Source organism: Cetorhinus maximus, chromosome 13 (genome assembly GCF_964194155.1).
Source record: "Cetorhinus maximus chromosome 13, sCetMax3.hap1.1, whole genome shotgun sequence".
NCBI lineage: Eukaryota > Metazoa > Chordata > Chondrichthyes > Lamniformes > Cetorhinidae > Cetorhinus > Cetorhinus maximus.
Window position 1 is genome coordinate 90,921,861 of NC_135891.1, and position 26,413 is coordinate 90,948,273.

At 41.1% G+C, this 26,413-nt stretch overlaps 1 protein-coding gene across 1 annotated transcript in view; it reads right to left on the minus strand.

Annotated features, from left to right (window-relative positions):
* Positions 1-26,413, minus strand: part of wdr18 (WD repeat domain 18) — a 208,749-nt gene that overhangs the window by 23,083 nt on the left and 159,253 nt on the right. The window lies entirely within an intron of this gene.

Below are 26,413 nucleotides of genomic sequence, written 5' to 3' on the forward strand. Positions count from 1 at the left end.
CATAGATTGAGTAATTAAACAGGGACCTTCTAATCCATTAGGCCATGGGGAGTGCCATTTAATATTGCTTTGAAAAGGATTACAGATATTTTCACCAGTATTCTTCGGCTGGATCTACCAAGCAGCAGCAATGATCATCGGGGGTGGGGTGGGGATGGGGGCATGTGGTTGTGTAGTTACCCAGGGGTTAGACTAAATTTTGATCTGTCTAACATGTCCTAAGTAACTACCCAAGTAAATACTGTGGAAATGAGGGTGGAGTGATTTGATATAACTTATATGCAAAAAGACTTTCTATGGGGCTGAATTCCCTGCTGCCTTATGTCTGTGGGTGATGTTCATTTAAATAGCTCTTACAGCTAATACGCAAGTGCAGTTTGAGAGTAGAAAATTTATACATTTAAGCATTTTTTATTGACTCTAGTACTAATTGTCTTGAGTTTATTTTTCATTGGGTAATCAAACACAAATGGCCATTGCTGAGCCTGTTACTTTTGTTAGATTAGATGGATCCGTGTCAAACTCCAGTTTAGAGTTGGAGGCATTAGCGGAACGTCCTGGGGAGCAGGGGAATTTCCCATAGAAAGTTGATATTTCCTGGGCAATTCTGAGAGGTTGGCATGTCAGGGCTTCCATAGGATTCCAACGTGCACCTTCAGTTGTACGTCCAGCAGTCGTATGTCCGGTCTCTGACAATTCAAAGACTGGAAGATTTGGGCCTTAATGTTTCGTCAAAACATCATTTACCGGTGCAAAATAACTTCACACCTCTGTAGGATATTATTTTATTTAAACTACTTCTGTTCAGTTTATTACCCAGTCTTAAATTTAATCTTTCTATGGTGACAGAGAAATAACTCAAGCTTAAAAAAAATACAAATACTGAAAATACACATCAGTCAGTATCTGGAAGAGATATTAGCGTTGTGTTCCTGGTGGAGACTGTCTCCTACAGTTAAACCCCTTTCTGTTGCTTAAGTTTTGTGTGTTAATTATTAAGGACCAAAAGCTTGATCAAATTCAATTACTGATGAAAGTCAGGTGTTTTAAGCCCGTGTAATTCTATTTTTATTTTATACACATTTTAAGTGCTGCCTCTAGAGCTCAGTGTTAAATAAATGAGTTTGCAGCCATAATACCTGAATATTTAATGATCTGGAAAATACATTGCCATCTGTGGGTTTCATTTCCACTTCTCTTTTCTCTCCTCTTCTTCTGAAGATGCTGACTGTTTCTGGGTTATAGGTCCATGGGCTTCCCTTCAGTGCCTCATCCACATAACCATGAATCCAGGCAAGTATCCCCCAATTGATATTCATGTGGGACATTCCTCCAATGCCCAACCCTGTCTTCTGCTGACATACACAAACACATGGGGCAGGATTTTCCCCCTGTTGGGGGCAAAATTGAAATGTGGGCGCGCACAGGCGCGTCTCCGATCAGCACCCCCAATCGGGGGTGTGGCACCATTTTATGTGGGCGGGGCAATTAAGGCCCGCCTAGCGTGATGTCTGCACAGAAGCACTATGCACTCCCTGTGTGGGCTGGGGGAGGGGGCCGAATCACTAAACCTGAGAGTGCGCTCTTTCGCGCATGCACATGAAAGAGCGCATTCATCTCCCTGAGGCTAAGTGTTGCATCAGGGAGATCGGCTGTACATTAAAAAATATCAAAAATAGAGAGAAAAAAAATTCCCTGACATGTACCTTCATGTGAAACTGTCACGTGAGTCGGGACATCCATAATTTTTTAAAAAACCTTAATAACATTTTTAAAAACCTACATAAAACCTCATCCTGCCTGTGGATGAAGTTTCATGCTTTTTCTAATTCCCACCAGGGCTCCTGGCCTGCCCGCCAACCTAAAGGTTGGACAGGCAGGTCCATTAATTAGTTAAATGACTCTGTCAATGGCCTCAATTGGCCATTGACAGGTCGGAGGACGCACAGCTGATTTTGCTGCGCCCCCCGCCTTCCTGGAAATTTAAATGGGGCGCGATGATGTCAGGAGTTTCGCCCGACGTCACCACACGACATTTTATGTGTCGGCAAGCGGGCCCCGCCCCCCACTCGCCAACGGGAAAATCCTGCCCATGCTTTCCAGAGGGTGTCACTGGGTACCAATCTGGATCAAAATCCTGACTAGTTTTGAAACACCCCTAACCCAGTGGCAGCAATGCATTGCCACTGCAGTTGAGATATCGACTAACAGTATAGGCTGAGAATCCAACCTGGGGGCATCCAGCATCAAGTCCACATTCCTCATGACTTAATGTAATACACTTGTTATACAGATGAACTCATTCAACCTTTGTATTAGTCTAACATGATGCCCAGTGAGCAAGAAACAAGTCAAAATTACACAGGATAACTAGAAACTCAGTCATCCATAAAGGCATAAGGAACTTGTACGTGAAGCTGGTGTCGGAGATACTAACATGATACGGATCCATCTAATCTAACAAAAGTAACAGGCTCAGCAATGGCCATTTGTGTTTGATTACCCAATGAAAAATAAACTCAAGACAATCAATACTGGAGTTGATAAAAAAAATGTTTAAATGTACAAATTTTCTACTCTCAAACTGCACTTGCGTATTAGCTGTAAGAGCTACTTAAATGGACATCACCAACTGACATAAGCCAGCAGAGAATTCAGCCCCATAGAAAGTCTTTTTGCATATGATAAGTTATATCAAATCACTCCACCCCCATAATATTTTTTCCAAAAGAACATACTTAAGATGACTGAAGAAAGCTATTTGGCTTATCTGCATGGCCATCCAGAAAATATCTAAACCCATCACAAATTTGAGCCTTTCCTCAGATATCGTTTGGAGTACAATGCTGCTGGTCAATCTTGTAAGTAATCTGAGCATCCTGCGTTTGTTGTGTGGCCATCCTGCTCAATATCTAGTATGATAGCATAAACCAAGATACAACAATAAGATTCTTCTGTGATCCCAATTGGATTTGTCTTTCACACATGTCCCTGCAATCTTTTCAATAGTAGACTTAGAAACACAAGAGGAGGCCATGTACATTGTTATGCTGTTTTCAGACAGGCTGTGAACACAACGTAATATTTATCTACCCTGCCTTCTGAATCTGATGGAAATTTTCCCCAGCAGCTTCCAGTTTAAAAATGTAACTATCAAAAGTGCTTTTCCATCCCTATCTAACTAATCCCCATGTTCACAACCAGAGAGAGAAAGTCTATGTCAGATGACTGTTGAAGGCCTGGTAACTTCATTGCATAGTACATTAACATTTTAAGCATCTGTGGTTGCAATAATTTAAAAGAAAACTTAAGTGAATATGCTTTGCTCTTAAAAACCAACCTTTAAATGTAACCCTTATCCGAATACTTTGTGGAAAATTAACCAAAAAATCCCAAAGCATGTTTGATTTCCTCACATTACAGCATCTAAAGGATTTGTAAATGATTCCAGGGTTGTGCCTACCCATTTCATGTTATGATCACTGTTGCTAAGTGAAGAGCTCCAATCTGCAACAAAGCTATTGTGATAATACCCAGATATTTACCTGAAATATTAAATTCAAAGCAGATAATCTCAAGAAATTTATTGGAAGAATGATAAATGTTTGGAATAATCTACCATGAGGTCAGTGGAGACAAGAACAGTCAAAATAGGGCTTGATACTACAATAGGGGAGTGAGGGTATTAACAAGATAGGCTTCACAGGGACAGTTAGGATACTGGAGATGGGCTTTGGTGGAGAAGGGGTGGAGCAGGGAAAGAGAACTAGGGTACCAGACGGATGAGAAATTTCAGGTAGTGCAATTTTTTGGTCCATTACTTTTCCTATCTTCAGAGGAGCACCAACTGTAGCAGAATCAACAAAAAAAAATAAAGAAAAGTTAATGGAGGAAAAAATAGTTGGAGATAAGAGAACGACTGACTGGACAGCGAATGCTACCAGGTCATCGATTACTCGATCATGGAAGACTCCTCAGCCAGGGCCAATCCTGTCCTCATCAAATATCCACGAACGTACACTTCCAGCAGGTGTTGGTGATTAATGGTCAGAAGTGGAAATCATGGACAATGAAGTTCCCGTCCTGAGTCCAAGGGTTCTGGGCCAACTGTATTGTGTAAACTTCCACCCCTGTTTAAATCTCAGCATAAACCATGGATGGAAGCTGAGACCTTACTGATGTGTACAGTTCAGGTACTCACTTGCCTTACCAGCTGAGCCAAGCTGTATCCTTGCTTTTCAGTCCAATAAAAGAATCAACTAACTCATGATTTTGTCTCTCATTTCCTGCACCTCACAACATCTAGCATATTCCAATTGCACGAGTGGCTAATTCCACAAAATGTGGAGCTATCCAGCCAAACATTGAGACCTTTAGTTTTATTTTGTCAGTTCCAATAACATTGCTATGATTTCTTCATGCACTCTCAGTGAAGCATAAAACATCAAATTTACAGGCTGCTCCCTCTAAACAGAAGAAACTGAATTGATTAACTGATCTTAACAGGGGCTGTGATAGGGATGTTAAAATTGGTCTTCACACACTGGGCTAGGGAGAAGATTATGCTAACCAAGGCTTCTGCTCCTGTCTGGAAACTTAGCAATGTGTTGATGCTAAGTTAAGATGGATTGGCTTCAGCCTGGTGCTTCTGTCCCACAGTCGAATGATGGATAGTCACTTGGAAGAGGATGTGCTCATGGAGCCAATACTTAGCATTTATTGTGAAGAAAATGGAAGAAAACTGGCAAGATAAAAGATTCTCTCCTGTCATTGGATTAGATTAAAATGTAGTTTTGAATGTGAGATGCATATTAACTTATTCCTAAAAATGTCTGTGGAAAAATGTTTACATCACCCGTTGTCATGTTTGGGGGTGTTAAGCATTTAGCTGCAGAAGATATGGTATGGCTTGTAGCCACTGGAATTTAGAAGTGTAAGAGGCGACTTGATTGAAACCTTTAAGGTCCTGAGGGATCTTGACAAAGTGGATGTGGAGAACCTGTTTCCTCTTGTGGAAGAATCTAGAACTAGGGGTTATGGTTTAAAAACAAGGAGTCACTTATTTAAGACAGAGATGAGGAGAATTTTTTTCTCTGAGGGTTGAGAGTCTTTGGAACTCTCTTCCTCAAAAGGCAGTGAAAGCAGAGTCTTCGCATATTTTTAAGGCAGATTCTTGATAAACAAGGAGGTGAAAGGTTATAGGGGGTAGGCAGGAATGTGGAGTGGAGGTTACAATCAGATCAGCCATAATCTTATTGAATGGCAGAGCATGCTCGAAAGACAGAGTGGCCTACTCATGCTCCTAATTTGTATGTTCGTATGTATGTACATGGGTATGATTCATATTGATGCATTACTTCAAAGTTAAATGGAGCTCAAGTGGTTTAAAGGTCTCCTCTCCAGCATGAAGCTGGGAAGGAGGGTGTGAGTGGGAGGAGAAATTACATTGAATATACAGCACAGAAACAGGTAATTTGATCCACAGGTCCATGCAGGCATTTATGCTCCACAAGAGCCTCCCATCCTTCCTTATCCAGCAATTGGCATAAATCTCTAATCCCTTCTTTGCTTCTGTCAAGCCCTATTGACCTGTGTTGTGACTTATAGTGATTTGTGCCCTTTTGCTCAGATTTCTTTGCTCCCCTACCCCACCTAACTTATTTTTTCAAGTAATATGTGGCCTCTTTTTTTAAAATCAAAATGTAATACCTCACATCTACCTATGTTGAAATTCATTTGCTAATTATAGGCCCATTCTGCAACTTTCTTAATATCTTCTTGTAATTTGTTGCAGTTGTCCTCCGTGTTGTCTATCCCCCCACAATTTGGTGTCGTCCGCAAACTTAAAATTGTGTTTTTGATTCCAATGTTTAAATCATTTATATAAATTAGACATTTATTCAAACCAAATCAGACAAAATGTGGAATGTGGCTTTGCCTTCTGATAATTAGTTCTTCCCTGCGAATCATCCAAGCCTCACATGTTGGGTCAGCCCTATTCATTTTGAAAACAAGAGTTAGTTGTCAGGGGCCTCAACCCAGAAGCAGGATCCAGCTTGACTGGCATCGCCAGAGAGGGAAGATGTTGGAGTCAAGCCCTCAATCTCCTGTAAAGAGAGGCAATAATAGAGCTGAAAACACGTGTTCTGGGTAAGCCTTACTGAGAGGTAGGGAGGGCAAGGCCAGTTTACTTTGGGAGATGATCAAACGCCGAGTAAACCTTGGTCTGATTATGTGAGGATTCAAAGGTAGTGGCAATTATTCCTCAAAGTGGAACAGCAAGGCATGCATTGACATAGATTTATTGTGAGAGACTGAAATTAAATTAAAGGAAAGTGAGATTTGTTACAACTGCTCCTCTGTACTTTTACCTAATGACTGAAATAACACAGCTTTTCATTCACATCTGACTACAATGTAAATCAATTTTGTCTCAGGTATATAGATACAGTGTGGAGAAGTGTAAACTTGTAGTAACATGCCAGTGTCATTGTTATGCCAAGTCATTACATCCTATAACAAGATACTGGGTAGTTCAGGCAAACTCCTGATTAGGCCTGCTGCAGAGCTGAGTCACTGAATATATTCAAAGCTGAGATAGACAGCTTTTTGAACTATAGGGGAATCAAGGGTTGGAGGAACAGGAGGAACGTGAAGTTGACGCCAACATCAGATTAGCTATGATCTTACTGAATGGTAGAGCAGGCTTGAGGAGTTGTATAACCTATGCCTCCTCCCAGTTCTGATGTTTTTATGGAAGGTCAGCTTACAGGTAAGGCTATCTGATAAAATATCAAAAAAAAACCTGATACTTGTAACACAAACACCAACTCCTGTGCTAATATAAAGCAGAAAAACATTTAGATTGATTAATTGCGTCTAAACATCTCACACAATGAAATAGGTTCAGCAAGCTCAGTGAGAAAACTTTTAGAATCTCTGCTGATTATCTTCTCAGTGCCCCCAAATTTTATGCTTCTCCAGAAGGCATCTCCTTCCTCACAAGGTTACCATTGCATTGCTGTAGATTGCCTACCTTGATCAATTAACTGTTATTCATAAATGAGCTTTGACAATAAGCTATTCATCGCATGCCAAAACTCATTCACTCAATCAGGTGCTGCTGTATACCATTCAGTAGCAAGAGCCCCAAGGGATTTGCCTTTCCATAATCCAAAGGACTAATAGCGAATACAGGTGTCCAATACAGACCAGGAACCAAATCAAAAAGTCTAACTGGTCCCTATGTCTCAGAAACAGAAAGTCAGTGGGATGACAGATTGGCATTTTTTTCAGAATTTCTTTACGGTTCTAAATAAGACTGCCAATTGAACTATCATCTTAAGGAAGACATACACTGTGCCCAAGCAAAATGAAACTAATGAGGAGTCTAACCAGCCACAGTCCTTATTTAACTTTTAATGAAAGCACCAGAAGCACTTAGGAACCTGTCTTTTTAAAGTTAATGGCATGCAGACACTATCAAAAGTTGGCAGACAGGTAAGGACTGGCTATGCAAGATGCATTCTGCGAATTTAGGCTATTTTCATCTCTCTCAACCCTCAAAGTATAGGATACCAACAGATGAGAAAATATTTTGCTTCAAGAGAAGCAAACTCAAGTGGATGAAGTGAATCCCATAAGTGAATACATTTCTCCTTTTAACTGTGATCTGTTCCCAGCTTTCCTTAGACTCCCTCATCTTCACAGTTAAAGAGCATTCAATTTTTGGACAACAGTGCATGTAGATTGCTTTCTTGCTTGTTTACATTTGAAACAGGGAGCTGATCTCCACCAATGTGCTGGCCTCCATTTTTAATATAAAGCCTAACCGGACATCAAAGGAATAAAAGAGCAAAATACCATGGATGCTGGAAATCTGAAATAAAGACAGAAAATGCTGGAAATACTCAACAGGGCTAGTAGTGTCTTTGGAAAGAGAAACAGAGTTGACATTTTAGGTTGAAGACCTTTGATCACAAATGGGATAATTTAGAAATGTAATAGGTTTTAAGCAGGTGAAATGGGGGGAAAAAAGAACCAAAAGGAAACCTGTAATAGAGTGGGGACTGGACTCTAATCTGTCCCCAAAACAGTTAGTTGTGGAGGACCAAAAGGAATGGTAATGGGACAAGAAAAGAAACAAAACAAAAGACGGGCCCAGAGGAGATATGAATTGCAGAAATATGATCAGTTGCTATCCAAAGGCACAAACAAGGATAAGACCAAAACATGCAAAGAAAAGGAAACAAAATGGGGGCAGAGGTTACTGTCTGAAATTGTTGAACTCAATGTTCAGTCCAGAAGACTGTAAAGTTTCTCATCGAAAGATGAGGTGCTGTTTCTTGAGCTTACATTAAGCTTCATTGGAACAACTACAGTAGGCTGAAGACAGAGACATTACCATGAGGGTGAGGTGGAGAATTAAAATGACAGGTGACTGGTAGCATGGAATTATGCTGTGGACAGAACATGCTCTGCAAGGCGGTCACCCAATCTTCACTTGGAGTTTGGGGTCTTTGACAGTGAGAAGAGAGGAGGTAGAAAGACGAGGTGTTCCATCTTCTGCACTTGAATGGAAAGGTGCTGTAGGAAGGGAAAATTCAAGACCCCAAAAAATCCTTCCAGGTGAAACTGCAATTTACATGAACTTCTTTCAATTTAGTATACTGTATTTGCTGCTTACAATGTGATCTGCTCTACACTGGGGACATCACAGCATTTAACAATTTTAGACCATTATCTCTTGTCCCCATTTTGTTCCTTTTTCTTTGCATGTTTCAGTCATAACCTTGACTTTTCTCTTCTTTTTGCTTTGTGACTGCAGTTGTTCAGGCCAATCACTCTAGGCACATCCTTTGTTTCTTTCCTTGTTCCATTTCCACTCCTTTTGGCCTTGCAGCATGAAACCTTTTGTTATTTAATCTCTCCAGTCTTCTACCCTTTCATAGACCTTCCCATTCCTCCTTTTTCTCACCCTCCCTCATTCCACCTGCTTAAAACCAATAACACTTCTAACTTCTCACAGTTCTGAAAGGTTATTGTCCTGAAACGTTAACTCTGTTTCTCTCGCCACAGGTGCTACCAGGCCTGCTGAGTATTTCCAGTCTTTATATCAAAGGAATAAAACCAGGTGAATTATCAGGATGAAAGAATTGTAGACTCACATTTTCCTGATCCTTTCTGGAATATACAAATGTAGATACTGGGCAAAGGCATACTGGGTTTGGCCCTATGGTCAAACATTCTGCTGGCACCCACAATTACACTTCGCACGAAACAGCAGAAATTTGGGTAAGGTACCAGGAAGTTTGAGGTAGAAACCATATCATGTAGGAGTCAGAACATTCAGAAAGAGGGGAGAATAGTTTCGGTGAATCTAATGAAAAAAAATCCTGCACAACATTCTGCAGTAAAAAACTAATGTCACCATCATAGATAACCGGAGGGAACTTTCAACTGTGATCCAAATTTCACTGTTAAAAACTCTTACATACTTACTTTTCCTTCATTCTGATTCCAGCAACAATAAGTGATGGCAGAAGAAACATGGAACACAATGACAAGAACTAAGAAGGGGAAAGAAAGAAACAAGCTATTCCTGCAACATGATTTAAAACAAATGAATAAGTCAAATTCTGTTCTTTAATTTTATGGGATTATAAGAGTAAGTGGTGTTTTAAGGATAGAATTCTGAAAATGTGTATTTTAAAAATAATAAATCTGCATCTGAAGTTAAGATCAAATATTGCTGATAGGACAAATGGATTGTATTTTTCTGGAGTAAGACGATCTTGAGGTTATTGGGTCCTTACTGTTAGTGGAGTATTTTTCTGCTCCAAACCATATACGTGATCTATATATTGCACTTGGAAAGTATGAATGTATCTGTACTACCAGTTAAAGGAGCCTTCCAAATCCAATGATATTTTAAGGATCAGCCATCAGCCTTCTGAGGGAAACCACCTGGTACACAACTGAAGGTCTCAGCTTCAATCCCTAAGGTCATGTCTCCTGGTCTAGTTTTTGGCCTCCTAGAGGTTTTAAAGAGGAATTTTCTAGATTCCTCCCTCCCTAATTTGCCATTTTTATCAGCCTCTCTCCGGCGATTGTGTGGCTGCTGGCAGCTGGGGTTATCTTATCATGATGCTGCAGGCACAACAACTGTGTACACCAGCTGGTGTTTTGCTGACTGTCATATTCATATGGTCATTTTAAGTTAATCCATTATCAATATCCTAGACACAAACCTTTGCTGGACTAAAAGCCAACTCCCAACCCTCCGCATCACTCATTATCTCTGCTGAACAAAGTGATCAATTGGGACTTAAGGCAGCCACATATCAGCCAAGTTCCTGTGTGACATAACTATTGTCACATATTCACCGTAGCTAACTTGGTCACCTGTAAGGTAGGGAAATAAACGCAATTGAATCTTAACGATCAGTCTATAAAAATAGCTTTCTGGTGGTGACAAATTAGCCATTTGAAACTTTCTGTTCCCCCTACTTTTTGTCTGATGCTGACTCTAGCTGAGGTACAGATCCCACAGAAACAGGCAGTTTTCTGGTGTTTCGTCAAATGGCATTCTTCATGTATGAATTGAGAAGCAAGTGTTGGCGGGATATTCCATAGTAGGAACATCAAGTTGGATCCATTTTGGTCCACCCTAACTCAGCAGCACTGAGGCCAACAGTAGCGCCCCAGGTGCTGTTCTGGTTGTTATCACCTAACACAGCATAGTCCAGGAGTTGCATTTATATTGTAGAAAAATGGTCCAAGAGGCTTTACACAGGCATAATCAGACAAAAATGAATGCAGAGTCCAAGGAGGAGATATTAAGAAGGGTGATCAAAAGCTTTATCAAAGAGATGGGCTTTAAGAAAAATCCTAAAGCAGGAAAGAGATGTTGAGATGCATAGAGGTTTAGGTAGGGAATTCCAAAACATGAGGCCTGGAAGACTGAAGGCACATGGAACAGGGTCTGATTGAAACTTACAGAATACTGAAAGGCCTGGATACAGTGGACGTGGGGAAGATGTTTCCATTAGTAGGACAGACTAGGACCCGAGGGCACAGCCTCAGAGTAAAGGGAAGACCTTTTAGAACAGAGATGAGGAGAAACTTCTTTGGCCAGAGAGTGGTGAATCTATGGTATTCATTGCCACAGAAGGCTGTAGAGGCCAGGTCATTGAGCGTATTTAATACCGAGATAGATAGGTTCTTGATTGGTAAGGGGATCAAAGGTTACGGGGAGAAGGCGGGAGAATGGGGTTGAGAGACTTATCAGCCATGATTGAATGGTGGAGCAGACTCGATGGGCCGAATGGCCTAATTTCTGCTCCTATGTCTTATGGTTCCACAAGATGCCAGGCTCACAGGGTTGCAAGACCAGAGGAGGTTACAAAGTTAGGGAGGGGAAAGGCTATAAAAGGGTTTAAACAGGAGTCAAATAATTTTAATTTGGTAGCTATGAGAGACTGGGGGCACTGCAGGCCAGCAGTGACAGGAGTGATGCGTGAGTAAGATTTGACTCCGGATATGGGCAACAGAATGCTAGATGAGCTGAAGTTTAAAGTGTGTGGAGTATGAGAGGCCGGCCAGTAGAGCATTGGAATAGTTGAGTCTGGAGGTTACAAAGGCATGGATGAGAGTTTCAACAGCAATGGGCTAAGGCAGGAGTGGAGGCAGTTGATGTTAGGGAGATTGAAGTAAACAGTCTTGTGAGAGAGGGGTTCTGGGTCAGAAAGCTCAGTTCAGGCTTGAATGGAGACCAAGGATGCAAGCAATCTAATTCAATCCAAGACAGCGGTCAAGGAGGGAGATGGAATTAACAGTCAAGGTACAAAATTTGTGGGCGGGGCCTAATATAGCATCTTCAATCTTCCCAATGTTTAACTGCAGAAAATTGCAGCTCATCAAAGGCTGGATGTTGAGACTCAAGGAGTCTGACAGCACTGAAACAGTGGAAGTGTCAACAGAACTATTTTTGTTCCAGGTAAACCTGGAAAAATCACTACAAGCTTCATATAACTAGGAAAATAGAGTGAACACAAAGCAGTCCGCTTGATCGACACCTCATCCACTAGCTTAAACATTCACTCTCTCCATCACCAACACACAGTCACAGCAGTGTGTTATCATAAACAAGATGCACTGCAGCAACTCACCAAGGTTCCTTCGACCTTCTAAATCCGGGGCCTTTACCATTTAGAAGGACGCAGCAGACGCATGGGAACACCACCACCTGCAAGTTCCCTTCCAAGCTACACACCATCCTCACTTGGAACTATATCGCCATTCCTTCACTGTTGTGGGATCAAAATCCTGGAACTCCTTCCCCAGCAGCACTGTGGGTGTACCTCACCAGATGGACTTCAGTGATTCAGGAAGGCAGTTCACCACTACCTTCTCAAGGACAATTTCAGATGGGCAACAAATTCTGGCCTTGCCAGCAAGGCCCCCCATCCCATGAAAGAATAAAATCAAATAACTTATATCATGCAAGCCACACAAATAACACAGTGGAAATGTGAATTTCTCTACAGTATTTTACTAATTGAGAATAGGATAAATTGGAGGGATGAGGTATCAATTCTGTTTTACTGTTAAGTGCTGGGAAACTGCTTGGAGTCTGGAATCAAGATTGGTAGCAACTGGCTGATTACAAATGATGATTCGGGCCCAGGAGGTATTCAGGTCACTTGTCAACTTTCCCCTTTTTGTTTCAAATGTCAAGTGCCACTCAGGATTCGATCAACCGTAAATTGAGCTCAAACAGCTACGATACTTGCATAAACCTGGTACCAGGTTGAAACCAAGGCCTTCCAGAGCTATTAAGAGGATGAGACAGAGAACAAATTAGTGCACAGGGACACTTCCTCAATATGATATAAAAGATGCACTGTTGACTTATTTTCTTGTAAACCAGAACTTCCTGAAGTGAATTAACTTGTTTCTCTTGTGTCGCACTTTAGTGAACATTAGTCTCATAAACAGTTATTTAAATTTTGATCCTTTTCCACCTCATTTATGTGGACACTTATCACATGTGAGTATGAGTGCCAATAGGTGTCAAAAGGCTTAACAATCTTGCTGTTATTGGACTTAGCAGGAATAACCATTTAGAGTGCTCCAGTTCTAATTCTCAGGATTTGTGTGAGGAAGACATCATGGCAAGTGCTTGAAATGAACAGCACGTTAAAGTCACGGCTCAATGGTAGCATTCTCAACAGAGTAAATTGAGTGTTCAAGGCCTCTCCAGAATTTAAGCATATAATCTAGGATGACACTTTAGTGCTATAGGGTGACGGTGAGGTACTGTTGGGAGTGCTGTCTTTCAGACTGTACAATAAACCAAGACCTTGTCTGCCTGGTCAGTTGGACGAGCTAGGCTCCATTCAAAGAAATAGAAGTTTGCCTTGTGTTCTGGCCAACATTTATTCCTCAATGAACACCACCAAAACTGTTTACAGTATCTGGCCATTTATCTCACCAAAACTGTTTACAGTATCTGGCCATTTATCTCACTGTTGTAGAGCTTTGCTGTGTGCAAATTACCTACAATTGTAGACAGTCCCAAAGTAATTAACAGACTGCTTTGGGATGTCCTGAGGACCCAGAATGCACCATATCAACACAAGCTCTAGTTCCTTACTGTAAAAGTAAATTGCATTGAAACAGGACAACAATCACTATACAGAGACTAATGCATTATATCTGGGATGAATTTGCTGCATATTAAACCACTCGTCTGAACACAATCTTGATTGCTATGGAATCATAGCCTGAGAGGTCAGTACAGAAGTTCCAGCACAAACAAAATGCTGTTTGCACTCTTCAAATACACTGTGCCTTTCTGCGAATTTGCTGCCACATCCTATTCTGTTACAATGATGTGCAACAGCTCAGAGCGTTGTGAGCTTACTAGCATCTCTTAGTACCTTGTCAGAACGATGGAATGCCTGACACCGAATACATTACTAGAAAATGTAATCTCTTGTGTCAGAATAAATAATACGTCTACATAATGTACCACAACTGACAGGCTATTTCTATTCCTTGCTCCCAAAGGTGAAAAGATGAGGAGCTTGAGAATACTCCAGGCATTTCTTACAAGGGACAAACCCTCAGAACTGAGCCAGTACATTCTAAATTTTTACTCCTGGTAAGTCTAAGTTCCTGTCCAAAAGGCTGGTGAGCTAGTAGTGCAGATATATTTGCACTCATGCAATGTCAAGAAGCAGGATGAAGTTTTGCCCTTGTAATTCTCCACAGTAAATTCCTGAATTTCGCTTGGGTGCTCAAATGATAGGAAAAGAAAAACTGGGGTGCAAACTGGAGGCTTACACCTCCAAATTGCTATCCAGTGACCCCTGTTGAAAGTGTAAGGTTCTGATTCTCAGGACTTTAGGTGAGGGCAGAAGGAATCACTGTGGAAGGCCAGTGTCTGAAGATATGATCTGGGAATTTATGGTAATTGTGTTAGGGAAGTTACACAGTCAATATATAAAAGTAGCTTTATTGAAGTATATATTCTGCAGCAAGAACACCATGCTAAATATTACTCTTAACTGAGATCTACTAGGCAGTCCAGTGACACATCACCATGAAACCCAACAGTGTCTGACTAGCAGAACAGCCACATTCTTCATGGCATCTCTGGAATCTGGAGCATAACGGTAATATTTAGCTCCTAAATGGCCCCCCTCATTTAAATCCATGCTTTCAGTCGGTAAATATAGATAATTTAGCTACTTATAAACTGCATGTCTGAATAAAATGGCCCAGGTTTTGCAGTGAGCAATAAAGGAATGGCGCTCACCATTTATCACTCTTACAGCTGCCAAGACTTTTCAACACCAATGTACCCCTCGCCGGATATAGTTTTCAGCACAATGTGTTTTATAAAGGATCTGTGGTGTGCAAGAGAAGAATAAGCAAACAGCGCTGTTTGTCAACCAATCAGATTGAAGAATCCTCACAGGCACAGAATCTAAACCAGGATGTATTTATTAGGACATTTAATTCATTGCAAAATTTTAGAGAAAGCGAAATAAAGAGGGGAAAAGAAAGATGGGATAAGAGCGAGATAAGAGACAGATGAAAAAGTTATTTTAATTTTTCTAAAATCTGATGATAATTAAATTCTGAAAGAATGAGACTCATTACTTGAGAAATTAAATTTTCAGTGCTAAATAGATTGCTAGGTAGTAATTAAGAATGACCAATAAAAGCAGGGCAAATCAAACGGCAACTTCCAGATTTCTACGTTTAACTGCTTATGTGCGCCTCTGGAAGTTGTTGTCCCATTTAACTCCATAATAATGGTGAGTGCTGATAGCCTCACTGTTATTCCTAACAGAAAATCCAGGCCCATGTCTAAAACATGCTTGCACTATTTCTGTTTCTATTGATTTGCAGGCACAGTATACCATAGATGATCTGTTGACCTGTCAGCCAGAGGGACTGCAAATATTTTCATCTAAACCAAAATAAGCTGCCATTTTTGGCAATTATGCAAACACCATCAATATAGGATCATAGGCTTAAGAACAGAAACAGGCCATTTGGCCCTTTGACCCTGCTCCACCATTCGATAAGATCATGGCTCATCTGGTTGTGGTTTCAACTCCACTTTCCTATCTGCCCCCCCATAACCCTCAACTCCCTTGTCTATTAAAAAATCTACCTAATCAGCCTTGAATAAATTAAATGACCCAGCCTCCATTGCTTTCTGGGGAAGAGAATTCCACAAACCAGCGATCCTGTGGGAGAAAACAACTCACCTCCTTATTAAAAAGGGAGACCTCTTATTCTTAAACTGTGTCCCCTGGTTCTAATCTCCCCAATCACCCTATCAAGTGCCCTCAGGATCTTATATGTTTCAGTAAGATCACCTCTCATTCTTCTAAACTCCAATGGGCATAGGCCCAACCTCTTCAACCTTCAAGTTAACAGTCTCTGAACTGCTTCTAACACAATTATATCCGTTTTCAAATAAAGAGGCTTAAAACTGTACATAGTATTCTAGATGTGACCTCACTAAGGCTCTGTACAGCTGAAGTAAAATTTCCCTATTATATTCCATTCCCCTTGCAATAAACACCAACATTCCATTTGCCTTCCTAATCACTCACTGTACTTGCATACTAACTTTTTATGGCTCTTGTACCAGGGCACCCTGATCTTTCTGTACACCAAGTTCTGCAATCTCTCTCCAGTTAAATAGTATACTGCTTTTCTATTCTTCCCGCCAAAGTTGACAAGTTCACATTTTCCCACATTATACTCTATCTGCCAAATTTTTGCTCACTCACTTAACCTGTCTATATCCCTTTGCAGACTCTCCACTTCGACAATTTACATTCCTACCTATCGGCAAATTTTGCTACCTTCAGTCTCTTCATCCAAGTCATTGATATAGATTGTAAATAGTCGAGTTCCCAACACTGATACCCCCACTGATTCCAGCTTGCCAAAATAACCTATTTGTCCCTACTCTCTGCTTCCTGTTAGCTAACCAACCCTCTAAACACGCTAATATATTACCTCCTACACCATGAGCTCTTATTTCTTTTGTAGTAACCATTGATGTCATTCCTTATCAAACACCTTTTGGAAATCCAAGTACACCACACCTACAGGTTCCCCCTCAATCCACGTTACTTGTTACTTCCTCAAAGAACTCTAATAAATTAGTCGAACATGATTTCCCTTTCACAAACCATGTTGACTCTGCCTGATTGTATTAAGATTTTCTCAGTGCCCTGCTACAATTTCCTTAATAATAGATTCCAGCATTTTCTCTACGACAGATGTAGGGCTAACTGGCCTGTGGTTTCCTGCTATCTGTCTCCCTCCTTTCTTGAATAGAGTTACATTTGCTATTTTCCAATCTGACGAGACCTTTCCAGAATCTAGGGTTGGATTTTTCGCTCGGCGGGAGTACGCCTGACACGCTCGAGCATGAAATAGCACGTGATGATGTCCAGTGAGCATCCTGACATCATTGTACGCTTGCGCAATATTTCGGTCAGCGGGCACATCAACAATTAAGAGACCTATTAAGGCCAATAAAGTAGCAGTTGACAGCGATTTTGTGCTGCCCGTCCAACGTTACAGTTGGCGGGTGGGCGAATCGGCCAGGCGGCCTTTGCCTTTTTGAGGAACCCTCATCCAAGGGCGGTATGAGGTTTCCAAGATTAATTTAAAAAAACGTTTGAACAGAATTTTCAGCATCCATATGTTGAAGTGACTCATTCTAATGCTTGGACATTTTCTCCAGATTTTAAATTCTATTTTTATTGAATTTAAATTTGTCAGCTCCCTGAGGCAGCTCTCTGCCTTCAGGGAGCTTTCCTTCCCCACACCTGCGCTGATTTCAGCGCTCACCCTCCTCCCGTCCCTCCACCCTGGCAGCGCTGAGTCTTTCAGCGCGCCTTTCACGCTGGCTGGCCATTAATTGGCCAGCCAGCATGAAATCGCAGTCAGGGGCCGATTGCGGTTGGTTGCCCAGCCACTTCTGGGTCCTCTGATCACAGCAGCCCAACCCGAAAATTCTACCCCAGGGGATTTTGGAAAATTACAACCAATGCATTTATCTCCACAGCCACTTCATTTAAGACCCTTGGATGAAGTCCATCAGATCCTGGGAACTTGTCATTCTTTAGTTCTAAGGGTTTTTTCACTACCCTTTCCCTGGTGATTGTAATGTTTTAAGCCCCACTCTCTCTGCCGCCTTTTGATTTACAAGTATTTCTGGGATGTTATTTAATGTCTTCTACAGTGAAGACAGACACAAAATATCTGTTCAATACTTCTGCCATTTCCTTATTTCCCATTATATAATCCCTAGGCTCACTCTCGAGTACCAAGCTCATCTTAATTATTCTTTTCCTTTTTAAATACTAGTAGAAAGTCTTCCTATCTCTATTCTTATCCTTTTTAAATATTAGTAGAAACTCTTACTTTTTTAATATTTATAGCTCGTTTTCTCTCATACTCTAATCTCTCCCTCATTACTTTTTTTTTAGCCATTCTTAACTAAATTCTGTTCAATCTTCTGTCCTACAACTAATCTTCACAGAATTGTTTGCTTTTTCTTTCAATTTGATACTATCTTTAACTTCCTTAGTTAGCCACAAATGGTGCATCTTTCTCCTAGAGTCTTTCTTTCTCACTGAAATGTAAGTTTCCTGAGTATTATAAGATATCTCATTAAATGTCTGCCACTGCATCTCCACTGTCTTACCCTTTAATCTAATTTTCCAGCACACTTTAGCCAGCTGTCTTCATAGTCATGTAATTGCCTTTATTTAAGTTAAAAACATTTGTCTTAGACCCACTCTTCTCTCCCCCAAACAGAACATGGAATTCAAGCACGTTAAGATCGCTGCTACCTAAAGGCTCCTCTATTATGAGGTCATTAAGTAATCCTGCCCCATTACACACTACTAGGTCAAGAATAGCCTGCTTCCTAGTTGGCTCACTAACATGCTGCTGTAAGAATCTGTCCCAAAAACACTCTATGAACTCATCTTCCAGGCTACCTCTGCTAATCTAATTCTTCCAATCTATAAGTAGATTAAAATCACCCATAATTATTGCAGAACCTTTCTTACAAGCCCCCATTATTTTTGCCTGTAGAGGTAGGAGGCCTCTAAACTACTCCCACAATTGACTTCTTATCTTTGCTTTTCCTTATCTCTACCCAAACTGATTCCCCATCTTGATCTTTAGAACTAAGGTTATCTCTCACTATTGTACTAATATCATCCATAATTAACAGAGCTACCCCACCACCTTTTCCTAGCTTCCCGTCCTTCTGAAATGTTAAGGACCCTTGAATATTCAGGTCCCAGCATTGGTCAGCTTGCAGCCATGTCTCTATAATGGCTATCAGATCATACATATTTATTTCTATTTGAGCTGACAATTCAACTGTTTTGTTACAGGCATTCAGATACAGAGCCTTTAGTTCTGGAAGATCAGGAGTCCTAACATCGATCCTTGGGGAACTCCACTATAAACCTTCCTCCAGTCCAAAAAATACGTTCACCACAATTCTTTGTTTGCTGTCACTCAGCCAATTTCATGTCCATTTTTCTACTGTCCTTTTTATTCATGAGCTCTAATTTTGCTCACTAGTCTGTTACGTGGCACTTTATCAAATGTCTTTTGGAATCTAAGAAATTTTTCTTGCTTCTGGTTTAAAAATTCTAGCAGGAAAAGACTAAGCTACAAACAGAAGGCATCATGTGAAATGGAACTTCTCAGGAACGGTTTAAGTGCGCAAATGTTACTGATGCTTCCCTCAGTTACTAGAAGGAAGATTATAGTAAATGTAGACCAAAACAGTTAGTAAGATTCTAGGTATTGGTATGGTTAACTTTGATAGATGAGACAGAGGCTGATGACAGAAAACTGGTCAAAACTGTCACCGGGTAAAACTAGATAAACAGTGGGAGGCTTAATTTTTAAAAATAGTTTATATATATCGCTATATATATATAGTATATATCGCTAAGGAACAACAGTATCACTTGCCAAATAAAATAGGATTTAATTTACTTATCATCTCATAACTCAGCATAAACTGGATGTAAGAGTATAGTTCACAGATTTAACCAAGTACTTCCTCTGCCTGCAGAAATGGCAAAAAAAAACAAGAAATTATAGCAAATTTTTCAAAATATTTGCAAGCTCCTTGAACATGTATGCTCTCGAAGCACTATGTTAAATGGTTTTCATCAACTTTCCCTGACGTGCAACAAATGTGAACTCCTACCAGTGTAGAGAAGAAAAGCACAGAATTGCAATACCATACATATTTGCCTCTGCTGAGGTTCAAAGGAGAAAATGGGTCCTGAGCAGCAGTGGGGAGGGGTGGGGAAGGTGAATGAAAGCTTCAGTTAAATGAGTAGGTTCTTCAAGGTAGGAAGAGAGGGCGTGGATACGTTCCAAAGTATAGGACTAAGATTGCTGAAAGATTTACCACTGGCATTGGAGTTGGTGGTGGGGGGGAAGGGTGTGGGAGAACGCATAAGAGGCCAGTGACAAAGGGCTGAAGGGTGTGGCATGGAACATAATGCTGGAAGATATTCATAGAATCACAGAAATTTACAGCATAGGTGGTCATTTGGCCTATTGTGCCCAGGCCAATCCACAAGTAGCCATCCTATATAATCCTACTTTCTGATACTTTGTCAGTAGCCTTGTCAGTTACAGCATTTCAAGTGCATATTCAAGTAATTTTTAAATGTTAACAGGGATTCTGCCTCTAACACCCTCTTGGGCAGTGAGTTCCAGATCCCCACCACCCTGTAGGTGAAAAAAAAATATTTTGAATCTGAAGCCTATGGCTTTGGTTATGGAGCCCTCAACCAAGAGGAATAGGGCCTTCCTATTCACTCTATCTAGGCCCCTCCATTTAACTTCAATTTGGTCTCCCCTCAGCCTCCTCTATTCCAAAGAAAACAACCCTAGCCCATCCAATATTTCCTCAAATAAAATTCTCTAGTTCAGGTAACATCCTCGTAAATCTCCTCTGTACCTTTTCTAGTGCAATCACACCTTTCCTATAGTTGGTGACCAGAATTGCATGCAGTACTCCAGCTGTGGCCTAAATAGTATATTAGTAACTAGTATTTTATACAGTTCCAGCAAAACCTCCCAGCTCAGCTAATAAACGTAAGCATCCTGTAGGCTTTCTTGGCCACCTTATCTGCCTGTGCAGCAGAATTCAGGGATCTGTGGACATTCACTCCAAACTCTCTCTGCTCCACTGCACTTGTCACTATCCTACCATTTACTGTGCATTCCCTTGCCCTGTTGGTCTTAGCCAAGTGTATTACCTAACAGTTCTCCAGAATGAACTCCATTTGTCACTGTTCCGTCCACTTGGATAGTCCATTGATATCTTAATGAGGAAGAAAGCTGTAGACTGCATTATTAACCATTAGGACAACTTTTGTATCGGTTGAAAACGTCTTAATCATCCCACCTACATTCAAGTCATTGATATATATCATTATCGTAAATCATTGATATATATATACCACAAAAAGCAAGGAACTGAATTCTGAGCCCTGTGGAACCCCACTGGAAACAGCCTCGCAGTCACAAAAACACCCATCAACCATTATCCCTTTTCTTCCTGCCTCTGAGCTAATTTTAGTTCCAACTTGCCACTTTGCCTAGGATCCACAGGCTTGAATTTTGCGCTTGTTGGGCGCATGCGATCAGCGGGTCCAGGAGTGGTCGGGAAACGGGCCCCCGACCACGATTTCACGCTGACTGGCCAATTAACGGCTAGCCAGCGTGAAATGCGCACTGAAAATCTCAGCGCTGCTGGGGTGGGGGCAGGAAGACGGCGGGCGTGCATTTCCACTGAGCTCCCTGAAGACAGAGAGCTGCCTCCGGGAGCTGCAGAACTCCAAATAATAAAAGAAAGCACAAAAATGCTGCAAAAAATGCCCATGCAGCACAATCAAGAACCTGAAAGCATACCTCATAAAAGTGCTGTCCCCAGATATTTCTTTTTATTTGATATCCTAATGGAGATTTAATCCCGCCCTTGGGTGAAGTTTCATCAAAACGTCATCTCATGCGATTTTATGCCTGTTCAGGTCAGGCGTGCGCCCGCCCACGGAATATAAAATTCTGTCCATGGGCTTTTTCTTTCATGACCAGTTTGCCATGTGGGACTTTGACCCTCCATTTTACGTACTCAAAAAATTCAAATTGGAAAATGATGGTCAGAGCCTTCTCTTGTTTCCCGTAACAGTATCTGGGGATTTATCCACTTTCAAAGATATTAAACCCCTTAATGCTTCCTCTCTCACTATGGTAGTTTAATTTAATATTTTTCACTCCTCCCTGATTACAATGTCTGTATTGTCCCTCTTTTTTGTGAAAAGAGAGTAAAGTATTCATTAAAAGCTGTACCAATGTCCTCCACTCTAAACACACAGGTTACCCTTACAGTCCCTACTCTTTATTTAGTTATCCACTTGCTCTTTCTGCATTTATAAAATGTCCCTAATTACAGAGGTAAGATGAAGTGATGTCATGAAGGAATTTGTAGCTGGGAATGAGAATGACAAATTCAATATATTGGGGCAACAAGGAGCCACTGAAGGTTCCTAAGGCTTAGTGTGATGGGTGATTGGGGCTTAGTGTGGGACAGTATATAGGTAGTGGAGTTTGGATGGGTTACAGTTTGTGGAAGCTGGAACTCAGAAGAACATAATGGAGAGCTTCGGAGAAATCTAGTCTAGAGGTCAAGCAAAGATAAAAGTTTTGCCTCTGTGGCCCCAAGAAGGATAAAGATGCTGTACAGCTGGAAGCAAATGGTCTTGCTGATGAACATAGCAGCAGGTCTGATAACCACACATGCATGCATGACACCCACACAGACCCCTACTTTAAGGGCCAAACTTGACTTGCCTTTACATTATGCTACTGCCTCTAGTTCCTTATGCTGGCAGTAACATTGAAAGTAAACTTGTCAGATTCTCTGGAGATCCAATGGCTTTAGCACAAAATGAGATCAGCCTAACTGTCCCTTGGATTAGATGATGTCCTATTCTTCTGTGCTTGGAGGCTGACTGAACGAAGGAGGATGCAACTTTAATGAACTTTCCCATCAATTCTAAAGATTAAATATATTAAAAGAAGAGTTCTGATGCCCCAAATGTTTACTGAATTATTGGGCTGTAACTTCCTTGGAGTGGCAATCAACATTGGATTGCCACTCGGTGCCCACTTACCTACGCCAAATTTCTTCCGTACTTGTCTCGTCCGACCTTCCAACTCAGGTTGGGCGAGATCCAGGCAGCACAGCTGTCCCCTAAGTCCAGCGTCGAAATCCAGCAAAGTTGAATTGAAGGAGGACATGCTCCCTTTTTTACGGCACTAGCTGCCATAAAGCAGCTAAGTTTAAAGGTCCCATAGAAATTGACCAGCCAGGGAGAAGGTAAGTGCCTAAGGTAAGTAAAAAGGATTTGGGGATGGGGGAGGGGGTCGGACATCGGGAGTGGTGTGGGAGGAGTCAGATATCGGGAAGGGGGGCAGTGGTCCTAGCATTCGGGGGCTTGGACACTTGGAGGGGGGCTGGGGGTCGGATCGGCCAACGGGAGGGGTGCAGCGGACATTTGTGGGGGTGGGGCGGACATCAGGAGCCTGGGGGGCAGGCCAGACATTTGTGGGGGTGGGGGGGGAAATCGGACATCAGGACGGGCTGGGGAGGGGGAGGCGTCAGGCATCGGGAGGGGAAGGACCGAGCTGGGCATTCAGGGGAGTAGGGGCATGTCGGTTGAGGAGTCCCATGCAGGTGGGGGGGATTCCCATGGGTTGTCGGCGACTGGGGAATACCATGGGGGGTGGTTAGTCAGGGGTAGTGGAGTCCCCTGGGGGTCGGGGCTGTAGTGGGGGAAGTCCGGTGATGGGATCGGTCTGGATCTTTACAACAGTTACCCAGAAGTTAAAAGAGGTTTTAATTCTCCTCACTTTTTCTGGATAACTATTGATATAACCCTGGTGGAACCATCTGAAGTTTGTAATTTAAACCACATTTTCAGATGGTTCCCAGTGCAGCGCAATTGTCCAGAGGAAGTGTGCACTTCTGGGCAATTGCCATGAAAACCCTTATCTGGGAACTTCCCAGAGGGATTCTTCAGCGCATCTTTGGGGTACCCCCCAAATCCAATGCTGGGAAGCTCGGAGATTACGGCCCATTATATATTCCATGGAGTCAATTGAAATAGTAAATTTTCTGTTTTCACCAGTCTCTTCCCAACCTCTTGCGGAATGTGGGTAATGTTCTTCCCTTTCAACTCTTACTAAAACGTTGCAAACAAAGTGTAAATGAGAAATTACTTATGCTGGTGTTTAGGTTTGACAAGTGACGTCCCTGTAGCATATGCTTATATCTTTTTGAAACGACAACATCGCCTGCCCTTCAGCTTCATTTGATTTCATCTAATAAGAGATATTACAACAGGCATAGGCCCCACAGCATAAAATTAATCATAATTTTGCATTAATTGGCAATCTCACTTAGGTCACAGGATTGCTGGTGTGGGAAGTGAGGAAAATGCTACACTGGCTCAATAGGGGTGTTTGTCCAGGCTTAGGGCTCAGGCAGGTTGTGAGGGTAATTTAGAATGAGCTTCACCATGTATCTAACCTGTGCTGAACATGATGTGAGTGCACTTGGTGGGACATTGGGAAGGGAGCTTTCTTATAACTATATTGCACTTGTTCTGGGAGATTACTGACACAAAATGAATATTGTTCCCCAAGTAGAAAAACAGTTTCAACGTGCTTATTCTAATGCAAATCTAATTTAATAAATCAAACTAATGTGTTTAAAATGCAGTGGCTAAGCACCCTATTTAGCTCTGACAGATGAAGTACAGAATCTGAATGCACTTGTGTCACTTTGGATAGATAATTGTTCCAAGTCTACACTTCACAAGCAGCAGTATCTTCTAGCTAGTACTGAAGGTGCATCAGCACAGGCAGAAGATGCAGGCAGGAAAAAAATGTAGGAATGGTACATCTGTAGCATACAAGTGGAGGTAAATGAACATCAAAAAATGCCAGAAATATGAAATAAAAACAGAAAATGATTAAACCTTTAGCTTGACACTGTCTTAGTCACTGTTCTCTTAGAAGAAGTGCTATTGAAATACACAAATCTTTGGTACAGCCAGACTACCAAAAGCCACTTCAGTGTTGTGTTTTTCAATTTTCATGATGGGACTAATCAATCACATCTAGAGACAGATCTGCCTTTTATGAACAAGAAGGATCACATTAAAATGAAAGCCATACTTCAAAGTGAATACAGAAATAGGCCAGAGGGGCCACCCACCCAGGCATAAGGCTTCCAAGGTCAGTAAAGATTGACATGGAATCTTGAAAGAACAAAAGATTCAGACGTTGATGGATGAACTGAGGCTTCAGAACAGAAGCAACATAGAAGTGTTGAACGGATTTTAATTAAAACATTAGACCACCGCTGGAACAGTCAACATTTTCAATTTGGCTCTCTCTAGGCTTTAGTGGCATTTGGTGAAGAACCTGAAGGTTGATATTTTAAGACATTCCAGATCTGCAGCTATCACTCTAAGTCAAACTTTTCTTTTGGCCTCCTTTTCCTTTAATCCATTGCAAAATATTTTTGAAATAATTATTCATATTCTTGCAGGGTTTAGAAATCAGATGAACTTAGATTCTTTCATGGCATCAGTTATTAATGTAATTCTGACCTCAGGGACCCAATACTATAGACTATTTATATAATGGGAGTTATTACCACAGGATAAGATGCCCACTCATCTCAACTCACTCAGTAATCTAGGTAAAAGAAAAACTGATACATAGTAATGACCACTGGTCAGAGAATATTTCGTGTGGATTATACAGAAAGGAAAGAAGAAGGAAAGTCTTGCATTTTACATAATGCAGTTTCATATCCTCATGCCATCCCAAATGTTTTCAAGTTATTTAGATATTTTTGAAGTGTAGTCACACACTTTTTTGCAAACGTGGCAAACAATTTGCAAGGGCTCTCCAACAGCAACGAAATAAATGCCAAGTTACTTTGATTTCTTGTATTATTAAGGATAGATAAAAGATAAATTGAAGAACTTCCATTCTCTTCTACAAATAGTGTCATGGGATCTTTTAATGAAAGGGTGGCACAACATGGATTGGACATCTCATCCAAAAGACTGCACTTCCAATTTTACAGCACTCCCATAGTATCGCATTGAAGAGTTAGTCTTGATTATCTGATCCAGTTCAGATCAATTATTTTGCTAACAGGTTCATCAATCCCATCAAGTTAATATGAAAAAAACAAATTGGACTCGCATGGTAATTTGTTTAAATTGGTGTCTTTTGTGAAAACTGAACTTAACCCATGTGATTAACTCAGCAGCACACTGCTACTATAGCTCTCCACAGCAAGAAGGCAGAGTTATATTTGTGTTGAATTAGCTGGTTTCAGTTGGACCAATAACTGCAATCAACTTCAGTATCTTTGGGCTGGGGAGACATGAAAAGATAAGCAAGCCAGGGAACCTGCTCACCACCCAAAAACTATTACTGTGAAATATGTATTTTGAAGTTGGTACCTTCTTCAATTCAGTAGCCTGCCAATCCTCACTGTTTAGACACAAAGTGTGGTTGCTTGTGGCAGGTAGCATAGAGTATTAGGATGTCTGCGAAACTGGACACCATCAAGACTCAAAAGGGTGAAAAAAAAAACATACCTTGTGCTATTGCACCTAAACAAGGATACAACAGGGATCAATTTTTTAATCTGCATAATTAAAGCTGCAGATAAATCAGTTTTACTTCGAGTAGGTTTGAATAGGAAAATTAAAAAGTCCTAATCATA